The sequence below is a fragment of the Mesocricetus auratus genome, unplaced genomic scaffold (assembly GCF_017639785.1).
Source record: "Mesocricetus auratus isolate SY011 unplaced genomic scaffold, BCM_Maur_2.0 Super-Scaffold_100008, whole genome shotgun sequence".
In the NCBI taxonomy this organism is placed as follows: domain Eukaryota; kingdom Metazoa; phylum Chordata; class Mammalia; order Rodentia; family Cricetidae; genus Mesocricetus; species Mesocricetus auratus.
This window is the reverse complement of record NW_024429192.1, coordinates 37479915-37501890: the sequence shown is the minus strand read 5'-3', so window position 1 is coordinate 37501890 and position 21976 is coordinate 37479915. Positions and strand designations below refer to the sequence as shown.

At 39.8% G+C, this 21976-nt stretch overlaps 1 long non-coding RNA gene across 1 annotated transcript in view; it reads right to left on the bottom strand.

The window, feature by feature from the left end:
• Positions 1-21976, bottom strand: part of LOC121141930 — a 219774-nt gene that overhangs the window by 131459 nt on the left and 66339 nt on the right. Inside the window, exon 2 of the long non-coding RNA XR_005878900.1 lies at positions 8013-8154. This is a non-coding gene — a long non-coding RNA (uncharacterized LOC121141930). The remainder of the gene's footprint in view (positions 1-8012; positions 8155-21976) is intronic.

The window sequence follows — 21976 nt, the reverse complement described above, 5'->3', positions numbered from 1 at the left end:
CTTACGCTTGTAAGATCAGTGAGCCAACTTCACATTAACTCTCAAGAGTCCCCTCTTTTGCCCAGCTCCAAGATTTGGAGTGAGACTCCTCTACCATTACAAGGAGTTCATGGACACAAAACACACACCAAAAGAAATACAGTTAGACAGGTTTAGCCATGACCCATGTTCTCCTTTTATTCTGTATCCTCAGGGCATCCCCACTCCACGCCTATACCACCACAATGGTCACCAGTAAAAAGAATTCAACTATGTCTGTTAGGTTATTCATCCGGCTCTCACAAATACTCCTACTCACGAAGTCATCCATTCTAAAAACACTCATTGATAAGCAAGTATATCCCCAGCTGTATGTTAACCTCTAAAGGTAATGTGGTAGATAAGACATATGTGCTGTCTTTCTGTTTGGCAATTACCCTTTAGTGGGAAACAATAAACAAGCAATTACATGCACCATAGTTACAAGACAAGGGAAGTACCAAATGATGAAGCAAGAAGGCCTGGCCTAGTCTCCTGAGCTAGATCAGAATCTCTAAGGGAGTGGTACATGGGTGTTTAAAAGATAAGATTAATTTTAGATTTACCCAAAAAAGGCATGTGATTACAAACAGTGGTAACATCATAGTCCAAGGCTTTGAAACTTAAAAGACCAAAACAAAAATTAGAAGACTCACTTATGGAGATAGAGCAGAGATGAGCAGAGATCCAAGTAAGGCCACCGTGTTAGTGACTCTGTTTGTAGAGCACTCACAGGGAAAGGGTGAGAATGGATTCATAGCAAACATTTCAGATATTCAGGGAGCCCTTGCAGAACTGTGTTTTAGGAAACAGACTGGAGTCAAACTAAGAAGTAGAGAAAGAACAGGCCTAAGGATTGAATATCTGCACGTTTTACTGAGCAGAAGGATTTGAAAAGAGTAGCTTTTAAAATGACTCTTAGATTTCTGGTTTTAAGGATTGTTTTGGATATTAACCTGCAAATGCTGGGGGAAAGAGGCTGTAAAGTTAACTTAGAGACTAGCAGAATAAAAAGTGTCTATGAAAAGCACTAAACAGGACACCGTAACTAGGCAGAACAGATCTGTGGGTCATTATTACTGTATAGATGAAAATGGCATCGTGGAGTCAATGAGATCATCCACAGAGAGAATGTGGAGAAAGGAGATAGGCACAGCTAAGATAGCTACACATCCAGCCCCACAAAAAGCTGCAGGAATGTCCCCCTTCAAGAAATCTACAACCCAATAAACAAATGCTCCATCCTGAATCAGCTAGGATTCAGTCTCGTCTGTCAAGTACCTTTGGTTGGCAAAGGTTCTTCTTCCAGATTTCCTGCAGATTTTCACATTCCCACATCTTCACTCCTGTCACTGGTATACAGCAGTGAGCTAGATATCCTGGCTCTAAGCCAGCAGAGAGAGCCTCCCACCATTCCTTGCTGCACACTGCCATCTGCTGACCATCACCCAAGAGTCGAATTCCCAGCTTCTCTTTGTGTTGTTGCCATTTTTCATGGTATCATCAACTTCAATATAATTCAGTGGGAAAATCAAGTTATACAACAAAAGTCATCATTTTCTGCATCCTTTATTTAAATACTGTTTATGCAAATGTCAAGACATATAGGCATCTTTATTTAATACAGGCAAGAAATTAAGATAATAGGTGTTCTCATAAATTAACATAGATGTGCCTTCTCTGATATTAAATGTTTTTAATTAGTTTATGTAATTCAATCAACTTTGGGTAAGATTGTTTTCGCTAGACATAAACCAAATTTTGTACCGAAATTTTGTTTAGTGGTTGATAAAGTAAACCAAGCCTTTGTGGTTTCAATGACAATGACAAGTTTTTGAATATGGCTCCGATTTTTTAAAACAACATAAAATTAACTCAATATAAAACCAAATAATAAAGCAAAACTAACAATATAAAAATATACTTTGTATCCATTTCTGTATTTCTCTACTTGCATATAAATGGATATTTATAGAAATTGTTCACACTCTCAAGCATCAGCTAGGACATAAAGCTGTGATGTATTAGCCTACTTAATTCAACAGATTGTAATTTGGGTCAAATTTCAATAAACCAATAATCAAAAATAGATCAAGGTATAGAGTTTAATGATGTCATCATTTCTTATTAACACTAAAAACAATCTACCATTGGTTCTTATTTTCAATTAAACATTTAGTTGTAAACCATAATTGAAGGTAGGAGTTGTATTATCTAAGATATCATACCAACTGATATGAAGTTGAAAACCTTTGTGTTATCTGAGTTATTATAGATAACATTCAGTTGTTGTAAGAGAAGTTAAAAGACCAAAGCCAAATTCATCAAATGACAAAATCATAAGGCAAACCCAAAGCATCTATGTAAATCTTATCGTTCTTAATTACCTAAGTCTCCTACAGTTCCAGTGGTTCTACAAACTTCTCTATGCATTATGTTATGTCCTTTGTCCAAAACTCCATAGAATGTCCATGTCTGTATATCCCTGCTTCGGCCACTCACTGTCAACTGTGTAATCACTGAGTGAGTCGTTGATGAATAAATGTGAAGGGTGCTGGAGTATGCAGCAGCAAGTGATGAGTTAAATAAAACAATGACTGCCCTTGCAGTAGCTTAAGGCCTGAGGCAGCCTATGTGTAAATCAAGTGAGACAGAAGATGGGAAAGTGCTCAGAAACTCATAAATCATACAAGGAAGGAGTCACTGGCCTCATATTAAAGAAGAGTTAGGACACAAACATCACTGCAGAGGACAGCTTCATCATAGACATGGATATGAGTCTGACCAGGGGCGGGAAAGTAATTAGATGAAATATACAGCAAAGCTGAAAGCGAAGATAGATCTCAGTTTTGAGACTTCTCACCAATTTCTGGCCTGAGGATTCAGTGTGAAGCAGTTTGATGAAACCTCTTACTCTAGCGTGTATGTGTGAGCGTGTTGACTCTGTGTTTTTCTTTCTGTCTTAATTCCCAGCATGATACAAAGTAGCAACTGTGTTTACAACTGAAGCCCAGATTGCCAGCAGTGCCCCCTCTAAAGACAGGTCTGGTATGCAGTGAGCAGGATGCCAATCCGGCAGATTCGGCAGTAAATTATGTGAAACATCCACCCTCAAGTGCTCCATGTTATTAGACAGAGGAAGGCACAGAGCATATCTGAGGAACCTTTGGGCTTGGGAATGTATAAGCCAAGTCCAAACCAAATTCCCTCCCCAGGAATTGTAAATCAAAACCATGATGCCCCAGGCTTGATTAGTAGACCTAGAGAGCTGTATAAGTCCTGCCATAGATAAACACATTCTTAGATTCCCAATAATCATTTTGCTGTTTTCTTTAACACAGAAGCTTCCCTTGAGTCATCTTCATATCTCAGCAGTTCACATAGAAAATGCAGGATGAAAGGAAAAATAAGAAGGCCCTGATAGAGCACTTTTCTTCAAAGCAGCTGAATGCTGGTGGAATGTTTACTGCAATGGACCTCCTAGTATTACCCTTCAGCCTTCAGTCAGAGACACATTATCTTGCTTCTCTGTATTTCTGATACAAACTTTGAGACGTCCTGGAACAACAAACAACCTAGAGGGACTGATAATGCCTTTCCATGACAAATGGCTAATACAGTCAACTATCATGTCTACTTAATTTAACCCTGTGTCAGTCTGCTCAGCCTCGCACAACAGAACTGACAGACTAAGTGATATGAAGAACAGAAACTCTCTGTTTTGCAGTCAGAAAAGTCAAGGTCAAGCTATCAACTGTCTACAGAGCTGTCTCTCTCCTCAGCTGGTACATGGTGTAGGACACTCTCAGTGTTTTCATATAGCTTTCCCCTTTGCACACTCTTGGTGGTTTTTCTTGTCCCTGTTGGATGAGGGCCTTACCCTTTGGCTGCAATTAGCTTTAGTTATCTCCATAAAGGACCTGTGTCTAAATACACTTAGGTTTAGGACTTCAACACGTGAATGCACTTGGGGGTTGCAGAAGGAATACCCAATCCAGACCATAACAAACAAATATCTATTAAAAACTGAATTAAAAATGATATGGTACAAGAGCTGGGAAATACAGAAATAAGTAAGGCATTGTTCCTGACCTCAAAAAGTGCATCTCTTAACAGAGGGAGACTCATATATGTATGAATATCTATGGTTCAAATCAGCTGCGGAAATGTGAATAGTAGAATGTAAGAAAAAAAAGACATCAAAGAAAGTCAGTAGGTTAGTTCAAGTAGATGGTATAACATGATAATGGCCTTTAGAATAATCATGATGTTGCAAATGCTGGACTGGAATTACAAGAATAGAAGCAAAGTAAAAAAAAAATCAGTGACCTCTCTTTAGCCCAAAAGACGCAAAGGGTGGAGGATGAAAGTTTCTTCTAAACCATGGAAATGTGGTTGACAACAAGGAATCTGATTTGAGGAACATTCTAGAAATAAGAGCAAAAGAATTTAAGGAAATTCGTTATTTGTCACCAAGGATTTTTTTCTTAAATGTTTCTCACTTCACTCATTCAGTTATTACTTCCACACTTCCCTAATTATATCTCTATTAATAGGAGTATTAAAATGTCTTCAAATTGCCTTCTAATGTATTCAGACATTTCCCAACTTCATATGCAATATGCTCTAATTTTACAACTTTGGATGTGTAACATATTTTAAGTTGAGACCAACAATACGAACCTATTCATTCATAAGTCCCAAAAGCCTTAGCTACTAATATATCCCTTAATATATTAATAGAAATAATATCTGAAATTTGACCTGCTAATGCAACATTGATCTCCCTCTCACCCTCCGTCTTACTCTCAAAGCTAAAATTGGCAGGGCATCATTTGTTCCTCCCTTCCTGTCTATGAGCATCGTTCCACTGCACACTGAGGCTAACCAGATTCACTCTGGAATTCTCCTTCACCTCTAACGCCTTACACTGTATATCACAGAGACATGAAAGATTTCCTTTAGATTTTGAAGATTAAAGTGTCTATAGTGTTCAGTCTCCAGCATAGTAACAAATTAATAAATTATAGGTAAATAAAATGTGTACAGCAACCATCCTTTTGTTCCCATACCTAGTCTTCCATCCCACAAGAATTTTTCTAATCCAATCTGCTTCCAATCTAGATAAGCCTTGTTAAAGCAAGAGTCTTCAAGACCCTCCCTGGAAATGTCTCTTCTAGCTCCTTCATGAGCAGTGAGAAAGCTTTTAGATGCTATCCCGTGATCAAAAGCAAGTTGAGGAGAAGTGTTTATTTTGTTTTAAAAATTATAGCATTGAGCCGGGTGGTGGTGGTGCACGCCTTTAATCCCAGCACTCGGGAGGCAGAGGCAGGCGGATCTCTGTGAGTTCGAGGCCGGGCTGGACCGACAGCCTCCAAAACAATACAGAGAAACCCTGTCTCATAAAACCAAAAAAAAACTTATAGCATTGAAGGAAGCTAAGGCAAAAGCCTAGATCCCTACCCTGCTTGAGTTCTTGCCCTGACTTCTCTCAGTAACGGTGTGTGACCCCAGAGTTGCAAGCTGAGATAGAACCTTGGTCATGGTGTCTTGTCATAGGGCCCTAAGACACCACAGAAGCAGGCTACTAGGCAGCATTTCTCCATGGTCTCTGCTTACTGAAGCCTATATCTAGGCTCTTGCCTGAGTTTCCTTCAATGCTATAAGGGTTTGTTTTTTTTTTGTGTGAAAGAAATGAAGTAGAGGCCACAGAGGAGTGAGACTTACTGCCTTTCTCATCATAAGTTGCTCTTCTTATAACACCCAGGACCACCAGGTCAGGAGTGGCACTGCCCACAGGGAGCTGGGTCCTCCCACACTAACCACCAATCAAGGAAATGCGACACAAGCTTGTCCACAGGCCTATCTAGTGAGAGTATTTTCACAGCTAAAGTTCCCAAACTGACTCTGGCTTGTGTGAGCTGACATAAAACTACCTAGGACACATGGCTTACTCAGCTTACAATCTTGTATAACCCAGAGCCCCAGTAAGCTGAGACCTACACTTCAGTCATTAATCAAGAAAATGCCCACAGACATGCCCACATACCACCGTGATGGAGGCAACTCCTCAGTTGAGGTTCTCTCTTCATAGGCGCCTCTCCTTTATGTCCAGTTGACAGAAACTGATTAGCACAGAGCCATTGTACTTAGTCACAGCCAACCCCGCCACACTGCTTTATAACCTGTTAATTATTCTATATTTGAAAAATTAATATATTGATTAAGAAAGCCTCTGTACTGAGGGAAGTGATGTCAACTATCTATTAAGTGTAGAAGTACACACAGATGAACTGTTTCTTTACTCGTGTCTAACAAACTTGAATGTAGACTTGAAGTTTCTGTCCCACAAAGTCCTGCAGCCATTTAGTCCCAAATAAACACACAGAGGCTTATAGTAAGTATAAACTGTTTGACTTATTGCTCAGGCTTCTTATTGGCTATCTCTCTCTTAATTTTTAACCCACTTCTATTAATTTGTGTATCTCCATGTGGTCTTAGCTTACTGGAGAAAGCCAGAGCATCCTATATTCCTAGTAGCTACATGGCATCTGTCCTTTGTCTTTCTTTTCCCTGCCTTTTTGTTGGGAAGTCCTGCCTAGCTACATCCTACCTACCCATTAGCTAAGACAGCTTTATTCATCAACCGATGAAAGCAACACACATTTGCAGCATACAGAAGACCTCCCACATCACTTGAGAGCCAGGCTAGGGTAATAAATGTCCTCATGTCTTCAAGAACTTACTGTGGGAAACCTGGCAAACACTTGGGCGATACCTGTGTTAGGTATTAACAACATCTACTGATGGGTGAATGAACTGGAACCAAATCAAAACACAAACACATTTCCTTACTTCTCTATCTTAAGAACTCCCATCCAAGAGACTACTTCAGGTGATCATTTCTCTGATTCTGTTCCAAAATCTTTCAACTAACATGAAGGGTTAACTAGACCCTGAGCCATATAAAACTTCCACTCCTATTTAGTTTGGGAGCAAAAAGTAAGAAGAGGAATATAGTCATTACTGGAACAGAAACCAAACTTTAAAACTGTTTTGCAGCCAAGCCAAGTATTTATTGCTCTCCCATCTTCTTTGAAATGCTGTCTTGCCCAGGCCTCTAAAAAGCTATGTCATCAGCTAACTGCCCACTGCCAAGTCACCCAGTCATTCCACAGCCAAATAGTTCATCTATGGAAGTAAAATATAAGCCCCGTCCTCGTCCCAATCCTAGGCTTTTTCTCTGCACTGGAAATGTTTTATTTCTGTAGTCATGGAGCTGAAGGGGGCACAAACCACAGGGAACAATATTAAAGGAACTGTAGTACTTCACAGGTTGCCTTTGCATTGTGAGGAGCCATAGTTTAACTTGGAGCATTGGAAATACAACACTGAGTTCACATGCAGCAATCAGAGCGTGTGTAAGGTGTGGTGTGTCCAAACGGCCAGTTCACACCATCCGGGTTACTTGCCTGAGCTCGGTGTCTACTTTCTATCACAGCTGTGTAGTCTTATCATTTAAATCTCACCACAACCCTATGTGGCCACAAGTTTTCTCTGTCTATGAATGAGGAAAGACGAGAGTGAGCGAGGGTCGATTTCATGCCAAGTTTTCACAGCCAGTTACCTTGTGGAGCGGAGCTGAGTCCTGTCCTGATACCAGAACCTACCATTGCTGCTAGCTCCTCCTGCCAAGCTCAGGTGTGAGATGCAATTAATGTGGCCAGGAAGACTCAATGATACATGATAAACAATCGACATCTTCCCGGGGTGATTTGACTCAAAGACCAAATTAGTAAATACATTGTAACACATTAAAGTGAGAAAAGAGTGAGAAAAACAGATTTTTCAAATAAAATAGAAGATATATATATATCCTTTTTAGGTGGGACGAATTGCACCCTCCTTCTTTCCTCTCCTCCCACCCCCAAGGAAATTCACTTGGTCACATACTTAATTAAAAGGCTTAGATGGGATCCAGATAATATACACACCAGAATGTAGGCCTATGAGGAAGACATCATTTGCCAGTGCTGTTAGATGAGCTGTCCGTGTTCATAAGGGATGATTGGGGATTAGGTAGCCTGGCTTCCATCGGCAGGTGAAGTTCCATATAAGCAGTAGAGAAGAATAGTCCTGGGCAATGGAAAACAAGAGAGAAAACAGTTAAAGAGTGTAAACCCGGAAGGGTACCAAAGACTCATCCTTCAGGTTTCAGATTCAGAATTATACCGGAGTGATATAAGGGAAGACAAGCCAGATTTCTTATCTTTAGGGGTGGGGGATAAGGGAGGGGCATAAGAGAGATGAAGAAGGAATTTGAGTTGCTAGTTAGTACTGAAGTGTCTTACTCTTTATAGATGATCCCCTGAGTTTAGCTTGGGTCAGTATCCCAGCATCATTGTTAAGCTGTCCGATCCAGCATGTAATCCATTCAATGGAAGAATGTTGGTAAGATGCAGAAACAGATCCCAAGTAGGAATCTGGAAATGCCAGGCCCTCGATCATATGATCCCAGTACTACTGCTCACACGCAGCTACGCAGGGGCAAAGCTGTCTCCTGCTCCTGTCGGGACTGGTTGAACATTTGGGACTGACATGGGCTGAAAGTGGGGCCCGTCAGCAGATTTAGATGGAAAATGCTGGACGTAACTCAATCAAACGAAGGCAAGAAAGGCTGTTGGGTAGTGGGTGAGGGAATGGAAATTGTGCAAAAATTCAGAGGGCCTTAGAATAGACTTCTGCCCCCCCAACCAATGTTTTCCATGAGTGTTTGAAGGTATGAAATCTATAAATTCTAACTTCAGCTCTTACCTAAGGACAGATGGGCTTAGCTGCTATGCAGTCAACATAATTAACACCGCGACATCATTTTAGTCTGTGCTCCTCTACTACCATCTAGTGGACAGAGTGTTAACTGCAACCCTACCTTCCCTGTACCGAGTAACTAGAGCAGGCTGTTTCCCTAGTCTATTTTGGCTTTTGTGACTATAAAGCACTCCTGTCTGTCACGTGTTGGGGTATCCACGCAGCTGTGGAAGATCAATACCTTTGATGATTCATTCTTCCCAGGACATAATTGCACATCTGAGCAAGTTCATTTGCTGCCTTTAAATTTATGGTATTTACCAGTTAAAATTCTACCTTTAGAGTATTTTTTTTATCTTACCAAGAAGATGAACTGCAACAGATAAGTAACTAAATAAATAAGTCATAAACAAATGATAAATGCAAAGAAATGATTAATGTTGCAAGAGCTCAACGTTACTGTGTACGAATGTGACTCTGTGTTGTCTCCAGAATCTAACCTACACAGAGGTCAAACAGTGATGTGGCAATGAAGAATCCAAGAATTCTTGAGCCGAGAAAATCTCCCTGTCTGTCTGACAAAGACAACAACAATGTAGTGTCAAGAGAAGGCGGTAGCCCATGCTGAGGAATCATTTCCGAACCACACTCTCCCAGTGCGGACTCCCTACCGCTGAGAACAGTAGCTGTCTCAATGTTACTTCACTCAAGGTCAGTACGTTTGCTTATCCACCCTCCCCACCCCCATATTTATTACAGCTTTTGTTCCGTATTGACGGAGTTACCTTTACCAACAGCCACATTATTAAAACAAAGAGTTGCACAAATTTCAGAAAAAGAACTTAGGTCTACCAATTCCACGTCTCTTGTTTTACCAGACCCAAGTATATTTAATAGTTTCACGAAATCCGTCAGTCACAGAGCCGGCGAGTGAGTCTGACGAGAATGTGCATCTGAAGAAGGGAAGCTCCCAGTCAGCAGGTAAGACTCCTGCAGGCAGGCCACTCCGCCTCCCCCGCCACACCACACATTGGACTCTGAAACCTACAAGTCCCACTCCACCTTTACAAACCCACGGAACCCATCACACACACACATCCAGCCATCCCCCACGGCATCATTGGCCCAGAGACACACCTACACCAATTGGAGGAAAAGCCCCGAGTAACCTGTGAGCAGAGGCCCCTGGAGGCACAGGTACTACCTGCACTGATTGGAGAAAGAGACAGTTAGATGGTAGCGTAAGAATACATTCAACAACGCAAGAAGCAATATGGGACCACTAGAACCTAGTGGTTCTACAACTCTGAGACCTGAACATCCCAACACAAATGAAGCAGAAGAAAACTACCTAAAAAAACTTTATGAATATGATAGAGGCCCTTAAAAAGGAAATGAAAATTTCCACTAAAGAAAATGAGGAAAAGTCAAAAAAAATTAAGAAATCAATAAGTCCATTTAAGAAAGCCAAGGGGGAAAAAACAAGTGAACACGTGAAGGAAACAGCTCAAGACTTGAAAGCGGAAATAGAGGCAATAAAGAACACCCAAACCAAGGGAATTCTGAATGGAAAAACTGGGTAAATGAGCAGCAACTACAGATGCAAGCATGACCAACAGAATGCAAGAGATGGAAGAGAGAATCTCAGGAACTGAAGATCCGATAGAGAAAACAGATTCATTGGTCAGAGAAAATGTTAAATCCAACAAATTCTTAACACAAAACATCAAAGAAATCAGGGACACAATGGAAAGACCAAACCTAAGAATAATAGGGATAGAAGAAGGGGAAATCCAACCCAAAGGCACAGAAAATAATATTCAACAAAATTATAAAAGAAAATGTTCCCAGCCTAAAGGACATGCATATGAAAATACAAGAAGCTTACAGAACACCAAATAGACTCAACCCAAAAAAAGTCCCCCTCACGACATAATAATCAAAACACTAAACATAAAGAATAATAAAATAAAAGGCCAAGTAGTATATAAAGGCATACCCATCAGAATAGCATCTGACTTCTCAATGGAGACTCTGAAAGCCAGAAAATCCTAGACAAACATTATGTAGACACTAAGAGGCTACAGATGCCAGCCCATACTACTATACCCAGCAAAACTTTTATCTATCATAGACAAAAAAAAACCAAGATATTCCATGAAAAAAAAAAACAGATTTAAACAATACCTATTCATAAATCCAGCCCTACGGAAAGTACTAGAAGGAAAACTCCAACCCAAGGAAATTAGCTACACCCATAAAAACACAGACAATAGGTAATCTCACACCAGCAAATCCCAAAGAAGGCAAACACACACCATCAACACCAACAAAGAATAACAAGAATTAACAATCACTGATCATTGTTATCCCTTAATATCAATGGATTCAATTCACAAATCTTTCTTTGTTCACTGTTTGTCAAAAATGTCAGATTATACCTTAAAGAAAATCTCTGTAAGAGCTGGCATTTGACTTACATGCCTCATGTCCAACCATACAGTAGCCAATAAAGTAGTGGGTGTGAAAGACCCTGGCCCAGTCTAAACAGGCAGCTGAGGCTTATGGAAAATTCCGTTTCCCCACAGCTGAATAGTCATTGCTATCAGAAGGGAGCTCTGACCAGATGGCCAGCTCAGCAAGATTGGGCAAGCACAGAGACCAATTGTTCCTCAGATAGGGCCAAGGCCGAGACTTGAGTTCCAAGCAAAACCTCTATTTGCCCGCGCTCTGAGCCCTAGCCTCATTTAAATTGCCCAATCAGGGTCCTGTTACTAGGCTTCTCGCTTCTGTACTGCGCTTTTTGCTATAAAAGAACCCCTGAGTCCCCAGCTCGGGGCTCTCAGTTCCCGAGACTGAGACGCCGCGGGTACCCGTGTATTATCAATAAAGCCTCTTGCTGTTGCATCCAAGCTCGTGGTCTCGTTGTTCCTTGGGTTCGGGTCTCCTTTCCGTGAAAGTATCCCTATTGGGGTCTTTCAGGTGTTATCCCTGGGGAAACTGGCATTTGTGTATCTGGAAGCATAAAAATTAAATTGAAAAGCCTATGCTGCACAATTTAACATTTTTGGGGGATGGGGGGGGAAGGGGGGTGTCTTGAGACAGGGTTTCTCTGTGGCGTGTACCACCACCCGGCCACACAAATTAACTTTTAAGGCCGTGTTGATCTCTGGGACAGCCAGGCTTCAGCTTATGGAGTCTCTATGAGAGATTTTCAGTGAGATGTCAGTCAGTTGTTACCGTCTAGTGGTTGGTTAGTTAGTTTTATCAGTTAGCAATGAGTTATGAGCTTTACCCCATATGTCTTCTCTAAATTAGTGTTGACTGTTTTTTAAAAGATAAAGATGAAACCTATTGTGGTGGTTTGAAAGAAAATAGGCCCCAAAGGGAGTGGCACTATTAGGAGCTGTGGCCTTGTTGGAGTAGGTGTGGTCTTGTTGGAGGAAGTGTGTCACTGTGGGGGGCGGCTTTGAGGTCTCTTTTTTCAAGCTTCATTCAGTGTGGCCGTCAATTAACTTCCTGTTGTCTCTGGGTCAAGATATGGAACCCTCAACTCCAGCACCACCTCTGCCTGCATGCCACCATGCTCCTTGCCTTGATGATGATGGATTAAACCTCTGAAATTGTAAGTGAGACTCCCCCAATTAAATGTTTTTATGTATGAGTTATTTATTTATGTTATTTATTTATTGCTGTGGGGCGTGGTGTCTCTTCACAGCAATAAAAACCCTAACTAAGACACCTATAGACCAAACTTTAGAGCTGTCTTGTCTCCCAAATAAACATAAAAGAGGCTAAAGTTGAACCTAGTTTCATTACCCTTCCATTTAGCACACACTTTATATGCCATCTGTAGACTTGTGGGATTGATTGCCACAGGACATAATTATTTTAAAAGGCAATTAATTTGATTACCAGCAATGAAGTTTTATCTATGCAAACTACAAGGACAATCTGGCAAAAGAAAGTAATCAAGTTTCCAAATCAAAATGCAAGGTGTGTGTTTTCAGGAGGCAGGAGAGAGGAAGCTGTCTCTCTGGAAAGGCAGAATTTGAAAGTTGTAATTCTGGCATTGTTGTTTCTGCTTCATCTGCTGCATGATAATCTCAGATATGAGACCTTGAACACGACAAATGGAAACCCCTTCTTTATGTAGAAATCCTGATGCTACCGCTTTCTTTAACCAACTGTTGATCTAAGGGGAAGAAGGGACTATTGTTAATCACATGTTGCTTCTAGGTGGTTTTTCTATGTACACTTTATCCTTTACATTAATCCTTACAACTTCTGCAAAGGAGCTTACCACGATTAAACCAAGACCACAAAGCTTGTAAGAGACCGTGGCAGACTAATAAGGAACCCCTGGACATGTCCTCCTCTTTAGCTCCTGAATCAGCAGACATTATGTGACTTGGCACAAGGGATTTGAAAACATGGTTAAGCATTTTGAGGTGGCAAGGATAGCCTGTCCTATCCAGATTTTTTAATGCAATCATGTACATACTACTTTTAAATTTAGTTTATGTGGATATGTGAATACCTGAGTGTATTGCAATACATATATGCCTGATGCCCTTGGAGGTCAGAAGAGGACATCAGAGTCTCTGTAACTTAAGTTTTAGATGGTTGTGGGTAATGGGAACTGAACAGTCCTCCATAAGAGCTGCAAATTAGACATTTAACCCTCTTCTCTGCCTCTACATTTTTATAAAAAGCACATATGACTACAGAATAGCTGTCCTATGACAGAAAGTGACTGACACCTAAAAAGTGCTAGTGACATCTAAAACAGGATCTCCCTAGAGCCTTTAGATAGAGGCACTGCTGGCCTTAAAATAGCATCCACTGTCACACTGCAGTCCCTTCAATTATATGCTGGACTTCTTCCTTTCAGAAATGGAGGACAATAAATATGTGCTTCTTCAGGTCAGCATATAATGATTTGTTTGAGCAGTGATGGAAACAAATACAGACATTGTTTAGACATATTTAGAAAGCCATAGCCAAATACCTGAAAGGAACAACTCAAGGATGGAATGGTTTGTTTTAGCCAGGGATTCAGAGATTTCAATCCATAGTTTCTTGGTCCCATGGTCTCCAGCAAAGCACCATGGAAGCAAAAACCTATGAAAGGGGAGCTTCCTCATGGAGGACAAGAAGCAGAAGGGGCAACAGGGAAGACTGGGTACAAGATACTTCCAAGAAGCTCCACCATTTCTTACTTGCCCCCAGCTGGGTTCTACCTCCTAAAGGTTTCAAACCCTCTCAAGAGAGTAACACAGGAGCCTGTGGAGGCCATGTTAGTTTCAAACAGCAGTCAAACATTCCAACACCAAGGTCAACCTTCTAGCCTGTCACTCAGACCTGAAGCCTACCATCTATTCACTATTCCACACTATTTATGACTTCATTTAAAATGCTCACAAGGAGGTATGTCTTGTCCCGATTTGAACAAAACTATTGTTCAAATATTGAATTATGTGATAATATTGTTACTGACTCAATCATCAAAAATGTTTCATTTACTCATGCTTTTTTAAGGGTGGTTTTACTGATTTTAAGACAAAAATCTAAGATATTCACAATTTATATGTCCATCAGTCAGTAAGTTTGACTTAGACAATTCCAAAAACATACTTTGAAGTAAAACATTTTGATACTAAATCCAAAAGCATAGATGCCTTTGACTGTTATTCAAAAACCCATTAATTTCAATAGCTCTAATGTTTTCATTATCAACAATTTTATATATCTGTGTGTTGACATTTTTCCCTCTGATGGCACTGCCATGACAGCATCAAAACCTATGATCTTAATTTTCTATTAATTATTCTGCTTTGATCAAATCTTTAAATACAGCCTCTGTCTCCTCACCAATAAAATGGAGTACTGGTGGAAGTTTGTCCAACAGATCAACTGTAAGTTTTTTATCCAGACAAAGATGAAATGGCGGTAGGACTCACACAAGAAGAGGAAAAAAAATCTAGGTGGAATTCAAGTGTGCTCATTAACACGGGGTGCCACTAGAGGTCAGATTACGTTTAGTAATTCTATCTAATCCGGCCTGTAAATGGAGAAAAAGCCACAGCCTCAGTGACTCTGATGCCCTGCCCAGGCCTGCTCCTACCTCCTTCTGAGCTGATTGAATGTTGACCCCAGTGTTACAGACTATGACACAAAAATCTCTGAGAGCAGAAACTACATTCATTAATCTGTAACTCGTAATTGCCTCGTGCCAGAATGCTTATCTTTCTGGCTTGAATGGCGTTAATTGAATGTGTCACCTGAAGCTCTTCTGCTTCATGCTTGCTCTTGTCGCTCTGTTAATCAATCAGTCGCATAGAATTGGAATTGCCGAAGATTAAAGCCTTTGCCTGAAAACACTCTGTGCACCTAGGTGGAACTGTGTTGAGAATGTTTGATCTATGAGTAACATTTGACTCGCACCATGAACTCACGGTGACATGAGTAGAAGCTCGCTGGAGTCTCAACACCATTGGCATGGCCAGGCCCCGTGGCATAGGACTCCTTCCTCTTCCCTGGTCACTCCCGTAGTATGAAATGTGACTGTGCAGTCAGAAGATAGAGTACGTGTTCCAGGCATGGTGTTCAGAATGAATGTAAAAGGACATGATCTGACCTGTGGTCTCAGATATTTATAATTTCCAGTTGCTTCTGTGGTGAGAGGATGAATCAAGATATGTGTGTATGTGTGTGTGTGTGTAAATTTTATTTAAATCAGAAGCAATCTTATTTTACATATCAATCCCAGTTCGCTCCCATCCTCCCACACCCCCCAACGACCACCCCCCATTTCATCCCCCTTCCACTCCCCACGGAGGGTGAGGCTTTCCTTGAGAGATCATTAAAATCTATCAAGTCATTTGGGGCAGGGCCTAGGCCCTCCTCTGTGTATCTAGGCTAAGAGTATCCCTCCATGAGAAATGGGCTCCCAAAGTCCGTTTGTATGCTGAGATATAGTGAGTAGTTATAGATCAAGATATGTTGTTCTGTGATCATTATTGAAGCTGTGCAATGGGCCATACCAAGTGCATTATAATTTCCATAGTAAGATTATAGAAAGCTTCTAAATATGTTGCCTCCGATAATGTACAGAAATAAGATTATAATAGACTTTGTGCTTTTCTCCCAAGTATTTTTTTTGCTTTTATTCCAAGTAATTTAGTTATATTAACAGGTAAAAACAATGAGACTTTAACTGGATAAGAATTAGTCAAAATTACTAATAACCATGGAGACAATACATGTCTTTATAATCACTATTTTGAAAGATTAATCTTGTTCTGAGTAGATATACCTTTAAACTATTAATAATAATAATTAAATTTAATAATATTATTATTAAAATATTAGTTAGTGGTCATTTGAGAGCCACCTATATTATACTTACTTCACTCACTGCTGTGACCGTACACCAGCAAGAAACAACTTCAAAGAGGAAGGGCTTATTTTGGCTCACAGTTTATGGGGAGTTACAGTCTATCATAATGGCTGGAGTATGAGGGCTGTTCACATTGCTTCTGTAGTCAGGAAGTAGAGGACAGACAGGAAGTAGGGCTGGGCTATTAAACCTTAGTTCTACCCTCAGTGACTCACTTCCTCCAGCAGGAGGTTTCACAACTTCCAAAACAGCACCATCAGCTGGGGGCCAAGTGTTCAAATACATGAACCAATGAGGGACATTTCCTATTCAGTCCATGTCACCATCATAATTAGTAAGATATGAACTAACAGAAGATGAAACAAGTATTACCATGTTTTTGAGTAGGAGTATGGTGTCATACAATGCTTAACATAGGTTTTATATTATTTCATTAAACATAGCATAAATGTCTCTAACTTGGGTCTTAGGGGAAAGCATATATCATGGGAAACATCATTCTTCACACATAAAGTCAACTGACATAATACGATAGAAATAATATGAGAACAAATTAAAATGCATTATTGTAAGAGGAAGCCTGTATGCCACCATTAATCATGTGACTTACTAGGGGCGCATACAGATGAGGTAATGAAAGAGCTGTTTACCACACCACTAACCACACCCAGTTTAACCATGACTAAAGACGTATATGGACGGACATAAAGACATATACGTACGTAGGCGGTGAACTACGTCACTAGCCAGGCCCACTTTTGGGCATGGCTAGGGGGTGTTACGGGGGGAAGGCATAAAAGACAGCACAAAGGAAGTCTTGGTCTCTTTTCCTGGATTTCGGCTTCCGGTTTGGCAGCAGAAAACTACTGGGCTCATCTGGTATCTTGTGAGTAATTTCTACAATAAATACTTAGTTTTACTTTCAGTAAGTGTGCCGTTTATCATTACAGCGTCATTTGGAGCATCACATTATCTTGTTGGAAAATATTGTTGGAAGAAAGAAAAACATTGCAGATTTGAAGAAATAGGCATTATCCAGGACAGAAAAATTGCTATATATTTGACTGAAAATATAATCCTGTGCTTTCAGAATACTCTAGACTTAAAATAAGGCATACGTAAAAGCACTTGAGCTGGGGAGCTGGCTCAATTGGTAAAGTGCATGCCATAAAATTTTGAGAATCTAAGTTCAAGCCTCAAAACCTATGTTTAAAAAAAAGCTAAGCACCGTTTCAAAAAAAAAAATAAAGATAACTGGATATGCAATGTTTGTTCTTCCAAAATACCAAATGGTCAGTCCTGAAAACATGTATATAAGTAACATGGCACAGACTGAGCTGGTAGTATTTGGGAATGTGTGTGTGTGTGTGTGTGTGTGTGTGTGTGTGTGTGTGTGTGTATACACACATATATATATGTGTATATATATATATATAGAGAGAGAGAGAGAGATTGAAAGAGAAAGGAGAGTTACTTTCATGGGTTTGAAGGGAGGAAAGGAATGAGGGAAGTGGTACAATTATATTGTAATCTCAAATCTCACAAAATAAAAGAATAAAAAGTAAACAACTCCTTAGGAACAACACTGGAAGCTGATTTTTGGCTCTCACATGCATGCATACACTTGTGCATCCACACACACATACACAACCACACACAATATACCATAAAATGTAATATAGTACACCAACTTTCTTGAATGTAGCCGCACCAAAAGTTTATCTGAAGATGTATTCCATTCATCCCAATTTTCTATTATGCATGTGCATGTGTGCTGATGGAGTAGCTGCTTTGAATACAATGAAAATTAATAATGACATCCAGAGTAAGAGAGAAAGCAAATCACACAAAATTTATACACTGCGCTATGCAAAGGCAAGCAATTATAACAAAACAGATGAAGCAGACATGCACAAAGTGCTTCTGAATTTCATTGATGCAACTGGGAGATCGCAATGATAGTTTATAATGAGATGTAGTGCAACTATGAAAAGCTTTTGTAACTCATGAAACTCTTCCTTACTCTCACAAAGTACTTAAAAGATAAGTTACAAGTGAAATTTCCTGTTCTTTTCCCGAAAAGAAAGATGATTCAAATTTGCTCAACTTGAATCATGTGCCGGACGGTGGTGGCACGCCTTTAATCCCAGCACTCGGGAGGCAGAGGCAGGCGGATCTCTGTGAGTTCGAGGCCAGGCTGAACCGACAGCCTCCAAAACAATACAGAGAAACCCTGTCTTGTAAAACCAAACCCCCCCCAAAAAAAACTTGAATCATGTATGCTTATTGGTAGAATACACCCTTGCTCATGATTTAAGTACATAAGTGGATAAAATATCTTCTTTCATATGAAAAAAGAAACTTCATTTGTTATCTGTTAGTTCTCCTAATCATGATGCTAACTGATATAAGCTGACTCTTGTTGTAGATTAGTAATGTTGGAGACCTTGCCATATATCTGTTGGCCATTTGTATGTTTTCCTTAGAGTAATGGGTGTTCTGACACTTTGTGTTCTTAATTGTGTTATTTCCTTATGCCTGAATTGTATAAATATACTCAGATGTATACTTTAACTCCATCTGATATGCAGTTTGCAATATATGGTCATTTATCCATTTTCTATGTTTCTTCTTCATTTTGAGTTTGTGTTCTTTGTTGTGCAGAAGTTTTGAAGTCTGTGTCAATCCTCTTTCCCTTGTTGCTTATACTTTTGATATCACATCAAAGAAAACATTGTCCCAGTTATGAAATTTTTCTGGTATATTCTCTCCTAAGAGATTAATGCATTTGGGAAAGAGCACATTCAGAGATTGAAGTTAGAACCCTTGAGCATTTGAAGTAAGAATCCAAAATAATACAATCAGTATGGAAAACAATGTGAAAATTCTTCAAAAAAATAAAAATAAAACTAATATACAATTGGCTAATCACATTTCAGAATATATAAACACAAAGAATTGAAATCAGGATACCAAAAATCACTAGTACTCTCATGTTGAGCCTAGCATTATTCACAAACAAAAAATGTATAAACAATTTATATATACATCAAGACATCAATGATCTTACCTAGGTATGAACCCTAGAAACAAGAAAATCAACCTGCCAGTCTGTGTCCACTTGTGCAATAGTGGCGCAATTGTTGTGGGTGTAATCAACCATCCACTAATTGGATTTAAGGCTGCTTCGTGGGAGATAACTCAGGTACTGTAGTCTCAGTCAATAATCTATGACTCAGGAGGCCATAGGCCCACCAGGGGAACTGACTACTGTTGTCTAACTAATCTGACATAGCATTAGACTGCCTTCTAAATATCTAGGTTCACACCCACAGACAAAAGCTACTCTCAGTTTTAATCAGAGAACCTCTCTTTGCAGTGAACACTAGTGAATTCAGAGGCTCATGGCTGCATATGATGCTGAGAATAAGTAACAGTTGGAGGCCTAGCCCAAAACAAGACACACCAACCTTCTAATATTTTCACTTAAGTATTAAAGAATACTGATGAACAGGGCAAAGGAAGTATGCAAGATTCATAAGATAAGGTAAAGGGCTTCAAAATGCCTTTTTCTATACATTATGCAACCATTTCAACCATGTACTCATAATTGTAGTTAGTTGTATTAGGTCCCCATGAGACTGGCTCTGTCAAAAATCAGTCATGGAAGACAACATGACTAATGAGGTTCTACCCATTACTGCTAAACTATTGACTAGAGATATAATCTGGGAGAAATAGAACCACTATTTTCAGTTGTATCTGAAGTCTACTAGGTTTTAATGGATATCTCCAAACCCATATCAGTGGCTCACAAAACAATAAAATATAGATGTAAATGAGAGAAATAAACTTATACAGATTCATAACAAGGAGACAGGAGAGGCTGGAGAATGAGTAGCTAGTGTGCATTACATAGATGTGTGAAATTGTCAAAGGATGAATTTAATTAAATAGTCATTTAAGGAATGCTAAAAGTGGGAGAAGTAATCTTCCCCAGGGAAGAGCACACCAACTGTTATCCAATACCAAGTGGTCAGCCTTAAAATATATACACACAGGTTACATTACAGGGACTGTGTGTGTGTGTGCATGTTAACATATATGTGTGTATGTGTGTGTATATATGTATGTATATATATGAATGTATAGGTATGTAACCTGTATATAATATATATTAGTATACATATAAACTATTAAAGTATCACCAGGCTTTTGGGTAGGAATATAACATCATCAGCACCAGATTGGCCAATGCCACCAAACAGAGGTTTTAACTAAGTTCATACCATTTTATTTACTAATAAAGACCTGTGAGTCAGATGTTGGAGTGAAAGCCTTCTAGATTAGAGAAGTCAAAAAGCAAACAGCTGACCTTCCTTTTTGGCTGGAGACCCAGCAAGAGAAGTGTCTCTCTACTCATCCCAAACCAAAAAAACCTTGAATCTCTACGTCTCTCCCTACCGCTTCCTGTGTGTCTATCGTATTCCTGGCTCCTCCATTCTCTCTATGCCTAATTCCTGTCAACTAGTCACTGATTCCACCCCTGATCCAAGTTAATTTTAATAACATGGTCTCAGAGTTTCACAGTGAGATCAAATATCCCTTGACACACAACATATTGAAAAAGTGGTTAAGCCTTGTTGTATGCAAGGATCGTCCCCATGCATTTTCCACACTCCTTCACCGATTTCTGTAACATTTCAGTGAGATAAGGACTACTGGTCAACCACAGATGAAAAAAGGAGTTAGTTTGACCAGCTCACTCTGTCATGGTAATCTGTTAGTAACATAAAAGTTTTCACTAGAACTTCTAGCTCAGTGAGTGCTCAGCCACTGTGCTGTACCTCCAAACCCCTTTGTTTTAAAATATTAGTGTTTTTTAATTTATTTATTTACATGCAAGTCAGTCAAGTTCTCCCCTAAGCTGACATTCTGCCAAGTCTTGGCACAACAGAAAGAAAGAGCTTGCTTAGCACAAGAAAACAGTAGCTGGGGTCTCTTTGCCTCTGTGCTAACTTGGTCAAACCATGTAACCTCTCTGAACTTCAGCATGTTTATCTTCAGATTATGTTGGTGAGAAATAAGATCTTGAAAGAGCTACCACCCTCAACATTCTAAGAGTCTAAATTGCTCAGGAGAAAATGAAATAGAAAGAAAGAAAGAAAGAAAGAAAGAAAGAAAGAAAGAAAGAAAGAAAGAAAAATGAACAGTGACAGTTTATTTAAGACCCATTTCAAGACTTGGAAGAGAAGACACATTTGTTTACCTTCCTGTCCTGACCCAGACAAGATCTGCTCTGAGGATTCTATCCCCCACTCCTCCACCCTCCTCAGCCCCACAGTCCACTCCCCCACTACCAGGGCTCTTCCCTGGCTAAGGTTCTTCTTTCTGTCATAACCCACTGCACCATTGGGCCTATCTGCAGGCTAAGGGTTCTGCTTGTTTCTTACTGATATTTTACACATCCCATTACCCACCTTCAAACCAGGATCTCATTCTGTCTGTATTCCATACTTCCCTTCACCTACTGCTTTTTGAATCATTCGTTTCTGGGTGATTTTTAGCTGTGGAATCTTTATTAGTCCGTTTAATGTTACTCTTGTCTTATTTTTGCTAATTTTAACACACATGTAAATGAGGCCTCCAACTTTGCCCTTTCTGTCTGAAATTCCTCTCAATACCAAATTGCCCTTTAATCCACCATCACCATTAATTCTCTTAGTAATGTACTAGGCCTTGTTAGTT